Here is an 8,631-nt window from a genome sequence, read left to right as displayed (position 1 = left end):
CTGGGTTCGCTTCAATTCCTCTGTTGGAGACAATGAACCCTAGCAGTTTTCCAGCTGGAATGCCGAAAACACATTTTTCTGGATTAAGTCGTATGTCATATGTTCGGAGGTTGTCAAATGTGAGGCGAAGATCGTCCACCAATGATTTGATGTGTTTTGTATTGATAACCACGTCATCCACATATGCCTCCACTGTCTTGCTGATTTGTTTTTCCAATCATGTTTGAATCATGCGTTGGTAAGTGGCACCAATGTTTTTGAGCCCGAAAGGCATAGTGTTGAAACAAAAAGGCCCGTACGGGGTAATGAACGATGTTGCAGCCTGGTCGGACTCCTTCATCTTGATTTGATGGTATCTGGAGTATGCATTGAGGAAACACAATGAGTCGTGTCCCGCGGTTGCATCAATAATCTGGTCAATACGGGGCAGCGGGAAAGGGTCCTTAGGGAAGGCCTTATTGAGGTCTTTGAAATCGACACAAAGGCGCTAGGATTTATCCTTCTTTGGTACCATGACCAAGTTGGCTAGCCAGTCGGGGTGCTTGATTTTTCTAACGAACCCGGCCTCGAGTAGTTTGGCTAGCACCTAACCCATAGCTTGTCGTTTGGGCTCGGAAAATCTCCGTAACATCCACTTGACTGGTTTGAACCCTTTGATTATGTTGAGGCTATGTTCGGCTAGTCTGCGTGGGATCCCGGGCATGTCCGAAGGGTGCCAAGCAAAGATGACCCAATTTTCGCGCAGGAACACTCATAGGGTGGCATCGACCGTCGGATCCAGCTATGCTCCAATGGAAGCTGTTTTGTGAGGATCCATCAGGTGCACTTGAAATTTAACTATTTCATCTCCTGGTTTGAAAGAGGTGGATTTTGGCCTCTTATCGAGGATCACATCGTCTTTGTCCATCGTGGATCGCAAGGTGGTTAGTTCTTCAATGTGAGGGCTTCGGATAGTGCCTCGAGGGCCAAGGATGGGGTTTTCTTTTCGGCGCGGAGTGCTATATCCGGATCACTGGTAATAGTGATGACTCCTTTGGGCCTTGGCATTTTAAGCTTCATGTACCCATAATGGGGTATGGCTTGGAAGCGTGAGAAGGCGTCCCGCCCCAAAAGGGGATGATATCCACTGTTGAAGGGGTCCACGTGGAAGAGCAACTCTTCGGACCTGTCTCAGGCATGCTAAATACTACATCAAGTTTGATTTTCCCAGAGCATCATGCTTCTCGACTGGGGATGATGCCTCAAAAGGTGGTACTGCTTTTCTCGATGCGGGTCTTGTAAATTTGCATTTTGTTGAGCATATTCTTGTAGATGAGGTTAAGTCCGCTACCACCGTACATGAGCACTTTGTTGAGTCGAAAGCCGTCCACAATTGGGTTTAAGATCAAGGCCGCCGGTTCTCGGACTGGTCGTGCCCTTGGTTCGTCGTCGCCGGTGGAAGTTATTGATGTATCGTTCCAAGGGCTCATTGCGGTTATGTGGTTGATTTCGGTGAGGTCACAAAGCACCCTTTTGCACCGATTATTTGAAGAAAAGGTCTCGAAGACCGTAAATACGTTAAGATCGTCTTCCTCTGGAGAGTGCTTCTCTAGAGTAGCATTGGTGAGGATAGCCTCACCGCTTTTAGCCACTTGCCAGAGTACCCAACATGCCCGAAGGCTATGAGTTGGTTCGGTTCTCAGCGTCGCATGTATCTGACAGGGCTTGTCGAGGAGTTCCTCAAAGACGGTTCTATATCCCGTGAAGGGTTTGTTTTTCTTGCCGATGGGCTTATGATCAGATGCCTCGTAAGGGTGTATCCGTTTTTCCCATACGGTGGACTGCTTAAAGGTAGTGGGTTCCCACCGGGCTTTCTGGGCCTTCCACGTGCTTTCCATCACACAGTACTTCTGTACTATGTGTGATAATTCCATAAAGTTTTGTATGCGACGACGGTTTAGGGCGTTAAGAATTCCCTCGTCCATACAGTTACGGCAAAAAATTGAAACTGCGTCGTCGTCGCAGCAATCTTTAATCTTGTCTTTAACAAGGAGGAATATGTCCCAGAAGTGATGGACTATTTCCTGAGGTTGCTGCCGTACAGACATTAGGTCACGTATGTCTGGAGGGCCTGAATTACTTGGGGAGTATTGATTGTGGTGGGTGGGTGGGCTAAAACCCGAATCCTGGCCCGAGATTGAATCCGGAGTTTGAAAAATCTCCGAGGTCACCAGTTTGGGTCTAGGAAGATCCAAGTGACTTCCGGAGCCGATGTTCGACCCTGAGTTCGGAGGACGTGAAGTCTCTTCCCAGGGGAGGGTATCCGGCTCGAGGGGCTCGGAGATCCAAACATAGCTGGTTTTTTACTAAGGGGAAGAAGTGTTTTGACTCGTTCCTCGACGACCGATGCTAGTTGGTTGATCGGCGGAGAATTGATTTCCCTCTGGTCGGATTTGAGCCCAATCCGATCATAATTCGTTGCAAGCCCTAGGGCGGCGATGCGATCCAACAGCTCGTTTAAGGATGAGACATCTGCCGGATCCATCTTTTCGGTGTGTTCGAGACCGATGCGGGGGTGATGTTTGGCGATTGTGGGGGCCAACGTTGGCTTAACGGCCGTTCGAACGCCCAAAGTGCAACCGCCGAGCTGGAGGACCTTTCCTGAAGTTAGGCTCCTTCCAGAAGTGATATCATTGTTGATGACAAGGCGAGCCATCGATCCTTCTATCAACAACACAATGGAACTCTCAATGAAAGCACCAATGTCGGTGTCAAAACCGACAGATCTCGGATAGGGGGTCCTGAACTGTGTGTCTGAGGATTGATGGTAACAAAGGACAAGTGGGACACAATGTTTACCCAAGTTCGGGCCCTCTTAATGGAGGTAAAACCCTACGTCCTGCTCGATTTTATTTGATGAATATAGGGGTTACAAGAGTTGATCTACCTCGAGATCATAATGGCTAAACCCTAACTTGTCTATCCTATGAGAATTCCGATAGCCTCTACAGACTAACCCCTCCGGTTTATATACACACCGGAGGGGCTTAGCGTGGTACATAGTCGGTTTGTGGGGGAAGGAAATAACACATCCGGACAATAATCTTGCCGTCCACGCATACAGGAGTCCTCCCCGGACACGTGGGGAAAGTCTTCTGCTTGTATCTTCATGGCCCATCAGTCCGGCCCATATCGAGTAGCCCGGACACCCGAGGACCCCCTAATCCAGGAATCCCTTAGTCGGAATCTATGCTCCGCGGACCCAAAGAAAGGTTCGAACTCTGGGGTGTGCACAAAGAACTCCACTAGCTATGGCTCACTTCTCACCGCCTCACGGCCTTGCTCCAGCGTGCTCGAGCGAGACGGAAGGAAAGGGGGGAACATGATGATTTACCCAGGTTCGGGCCACCTTGCGGTGTAAGATCACTACTACAGGATGCTGCTAACGCGACACTACGATTAGAGACCCTTCGACGAAACTGTGTGCGATGCAACAATCGCAAACGGTGTTGTAAAAAACCGTCAAAAAGGTGCAAAACGTTTGCGATGACGGATGCATCAAACATGGTTCAGATTTTAGTTGCATGTGCGATGCAGGGCATACAGTTCAGTTCAATTAACTGTTTGCAATGAGGAGGAACAAAAGAAACGGGCAGCCAGATGAAGGTGTGTGCGTTATACAGCATACAGTTCACTCAAATGAACTATTTGTGATGAGGAGGAACAACAGAAACGTGCAACTAGATAAAGGTGTGTGTGATTGAGGGCATACGCTTCAGAAGGATTACTTGTTTGCGATTAGGCAACAGAACATAAACGGCCAGCCACATCAAAGTGTCTGCGATTGATGGCATACACTTCACACGGATGAACTGTTTGCGATTAGGCACAACAAACAGAAAATAGTTAGACAGATCAACGTGTGTGCGTTAGACGGGCACACATTCTAATTAAAAGAAGCATGCGCGATGGTAATAACGAGCGCGCTTGGTTGTTGGAACAAGACGTGTGCTGACATTGCCTATTGCGGTGCACCCTATTGTGCAAATGCCACGTAAACGGCCGAGATAGCGTGCCCACGTTACGCCTTCCTGGAATAGTGCCGCACTTAGAACCGTCAATAAATTTTGAGCATGTGTCCCGTCACATTCCAAATTACTACCACACTATATTTAATTGCAAACCTGATCACACCGATCAAAACCTAAACGGTTTCCCACTTAGGTGTGTATTAGTACTCGGTTATAAATACTACTACTCAAAGATGACTGCACATTCCTCCTCAACTCCTCATCGACAAAAACAAACAAGTCATTCATCATCGTTCCCTTACGTCTACCATGGCCAGCGTGAGTTCTGGGTCGAGAGATTGCCACTAGGGAGAGGCGAGCATGGAAGCGAAGCACGAGAGATGTCCCACCTTGCCGTGAAAGCAGCCGACATGTCCCGCCGCACGGCCGTAGCAGCACCGAGGTCCCGCCGCACCGTCGATGCAGCAGACTGGTCTGGTCGCGCTGCGGAAGCAGAAGAGATGTCCCACCGCGCCGCGAGTGCAGCAGAGATGTCCTCCCGTGCCGCGGCAGCCTGGGAAAATGTCTCACGGGCAAGCGAGGACTCTTACAGGTGCATGCGTGCGATCATCCATAGCCAGATGGGTCAGATCTCCGGCTGGGTGAGGGTGCAGGACGACATGAAAGCCTCATTTGAATAGGCTACCGGCGTCATCCGACAACTAAAGGAGAGCAATGCGAAGCTTCGGACCGAGCGTGACCTGCTAAGGGCGAAGATCATCGGAAGTACGGAGCAGCAGGAGGAGACCACTGCCTTGTTGAAGAGGACCGGCGTTATCGTCGAGAAATTTATGGACGAGAATGCCATGATGCACATCAAGCGTAGAAGGCTGGTGGAGGAATCTGTGGATGCTCTGAAGCAATATCTTGAGGACAAGAAAGAGCTCATCGCCGCTCGCCACGAAGACTAGTTTCCGCGGCTTGCAGCAATGCATCAAGAAGTAGAGATCAGCGAGCCAGATCATTGTCTTCCTTCTTCTTTTGCTCTTGTGTATTTCGGGCATTGCCGCATGTGGCTTTTTAGTTATGTTCCAAAATATGTAAGACAATTACTATGCACTGTCATCGTCCTTATATTCACTAGTCTTGCTATAAGTCGCATTCAATGCTATATCGGCCCGTCGGATCTTACATCAAGATCCATGCAAAACTTTCTTTTTAGATTTCTTTTTATCTCTTAAATATTAGTCCAGTGAGACATAGCCACGCCATGAAACTGAGGCTCGGGCGCCATTAATGGAGACATTGGGAGGGAGGTGCGTGGTAGATAGAGGTCAAAGGGATCTCCTCCCGATGAGCACGCACAAGGGTCTGATCGCACTCCTCCCGTACTCAAATAGCTACCCCGCATGACATCTCGTAGCCAATAAAAAAGGGGACGCATGGCGGCATGTAATTGGTAAGTAGAACGCCCATGGTTTCAATAATCCTTGTGTTTCCAATTTGTAACGTGATAGCACTTGTTCCAAGATGACTTTGTTGATTTTTAATGTGTGCGCCTTCGCAAATTGGACAGAAAAAATACCATAGCATGTCGGTGCCATGTCATGACACCATGCCAAGTTTCATGATTTTTAGGCGAGTTTTGGATTTATGGGAATTTTAAAACCAAGTTTCTAGATGTTTCCGGTCGAGCCAAGATGCCCAGATGTTTGAATTGCATTCCCACTTCTTCCATGGGACCTAGAAGTTCACCCAAGTACACATAAATGATTTTCCAACTGACTTTTGCGCACCGGAGCATGGGCTTGTACTTTAAATTTGAATTATGTGCATTAAATGCCTTGAAAATCAATTAATGTATAAGAAGGCCAAACAAACCCGGAATAATTCCAAAATTTAGCACGAAACTCCTATTTGGTCTAAGCTGCCTCTGTAAAAAAATCAAGGTGGGAGAAGGCAGTGTATGTCATTCCGCACACGGAGGTGATACGTTCCCTCTCGGAACCATGAGCCTTCTTGAGAGAAGCTCCGGTTTGCAAGAAGCTTATACCAAAGCTTGTCCCAATTCGGCCAAAAAAATTACCACGGCATGTTGGTGCCATGTCATGACACCATGCCAAGTTTCATGACTTTCAAGCGTGTTTTGGATTTACATGAATTAAAAAACCAAGTTTCTCAATCTTTCCAGCCGAGCAACGACGCCCACATGTTTGAATTTCATTCCCATTTCTTGCATGGGACCTAGAAATTCACCCAAGGACACACATGTGATTTTTCAACCAACTTTGGTGCACTGGAGCATGTGCTTGTAGTTCAAATTTGAATTATGCACATTAAATTTCCGGAAATTCAATTAAGGTATAAAAAAACGAACCCGGAGTAATTCCAAAATTTAGCACGATACTTCTATTTAGTATAATCTGCCTGTGTAAAAAATTAAGGCAAGAGAAGGTAGTGTACGTATGTCGTTTCGCACACGGAGGTGACACGTTCCCTCTCGGAACCACAAGCCTTCTTGAGAGAAGCTCCGGCTTGCAAGAAGCTTGTACCAAAGCTTGTCCCAATTCGGCAAAAAAATTACCACAACATGTTGGTGCCATGTCATGACACCATGCCAGGTTTCATGATTTTCAGCCGTGTTTTGGATTTACATGAATTAAAAAACCAAGTTTCTCAATCTTTCCAGTCGAGCCACGATGCCCAGATGTTTGAATTTCATTCCCATTTCTTACATGGGACCTAGGAATTCACCCAGGGACACATGCATGTGATTTTTCAACCAACTTTGGTGCACTGGAGCATGTGCTTGTAGTTCAAATTTGAATTACGCACATTACATGACCAGAAATTCAATTAATGTATAAAAAAGGCCAAACGAACCCGGAATAATTCCAAAATTTAGCACAATACTTCTATTTGGTCTAATCTGCCTGTGTAAAAAGATTAAGGCGAGAGAAGGCAGTGTACGTATGTCGTTTCACACACAGAGGTGACACGTTCCCTCTCGGAACCATGAGCATTCTTGAGAGAAGCTCCGGTATGCAAGAAGCTTGTACCAAAGCTTGTCCCAATTCGGCCAAAAAATTTACCACAGCATGTTGGTGCCATGTCATGACACCATGCCAAGTTTCATGATTTTCAGGCGTGTTTTGGATTTACATGAATTAAAAAACCAAGTTTCTCAATCTTTCCGGCTGAGCAACGACGCCCACATGTTTGAATCCGAGAGGGATGTTTCCACGGCAGAACAGCTCCGTCGGAGCCCTAGATTGGTTCTACCCAGGTTCCGCCTCGAGACGGCGGCACTTTGTCCCGAAAGCTTCTTCTTGATTTTTTCCAGGGTAAAAGACACCATATAGCCAAAGATGGGCACCAGAGGCTTGCCAGGGGGCCCACAAGGTCAGGGGCGCGCCCTCCACCCTTGTGGCTAGCTGGTGGCCCCTCTCTGGTACTTTCTTCGTCCAATATTTTTATTTATTCCAAAAATGTGCTCCGTGAAGTTTCAGGACTTTGGAGTTGTGCGGAATAGGTGTCTAATATTTGCTCCTTTTCCAGCCCAGAATTCCAGCTCCCGGCATTCTCCCTCTTCATGTAAACCTTGTAAAATAAGAGAGAATATGCATAAGTATTATGATATAATGTGTAATAACAGCCCATAATGCATTAAATATCAATATAAAAGCATGATGCAAAATGGACGTATCAAGGTCTATTGTTCTGGTGCCATAAAAATCAACAACACCGAAGGCACAAATACGAAGGTGGTAAACGGTCAAAGAATCAAACATTATGTTTCAGGTACTCCCATAAATGTTGAGACCAATATTAATAATACTGTAACACCGGAGGAGTACATAAGGGACACTTTCCAGAATGTTACATACTTCGAAAAGGAATAGGTATGAGGTACAGTAAGTAAACCGACTCCAAAACATTTCCAATGATAATTTTTCTCCGTTTTGGAATATTTAAAAAATTAGGAAAATTAAAAGTAGTCTGGAGGAGACACGAGGCCACCACAAGGGTGGAGGGTGCGCCCCATGTCCCTGTGGCCTCCTTGTGTGCCCTCCGGACTCCATTTTCTTGCACAATACTTCTTTTGGTCGGTAAAAATTCATTATATATTCTCCTGAAGGTTTTGACCACAGTACCACGACAAAATCCTCTGTTTTTGTTTTGAGTTGTTTTTGTAGCAGATTTGGAGCGAGATGTCTTCACAGGAGTCGGTCGGGGAGAGTCGTGTATCTCACCAGACACCAGGCCCAAGCGCATATAGCGAAGCTAACCACTTCGGGAAAGCAACGGAGGAAGAGATGGAGGCTGACCTAAAAAGAGTGGATGCCATGGAGGAGGATCAAGAAGTCACCTGTCGTCTTCAAGCTGGATTCATGATGGAGGAACTTTAGAGCGCAGCAATACGAAACTCGGTCATCCCTCCTAATGCTAGATTTCTCTCTTATGAAAATATGAAAAAGAGTGTTAGTTTTTCTCCCGCATCTATGAAACATCCTTGGGTGATTGGAGCTCTAGCCGTACGGGTAAACTTCGCAAGGAAATAATGAATCTTAAGCAGCAAAATAATAAGCTCGAGGAGGAGAATCACATCTTAAGGGGAATCATCGCCAATAATATCACATCA

Source organism: Triticum dicoccoides, chromosome 3A, assembly GCF_002162155.2.
Source record: "Triticum dicoccoides isolate Atlit2015 ecotype Zavitan chromosome 3A, WEW_v2.0, whole genome shotgun sequence".
In the NCBI taxonomy this organism is placed as follows: domain Eukaryota; kingdom Viridiplantae; phylum Streptophyta; class Magnoliopsida; order Poales; family Poaceae; genus Triticum; species Triticum dicoccoides.
This window is presented reverse-complemented; position numbering follows the sequence as displayed.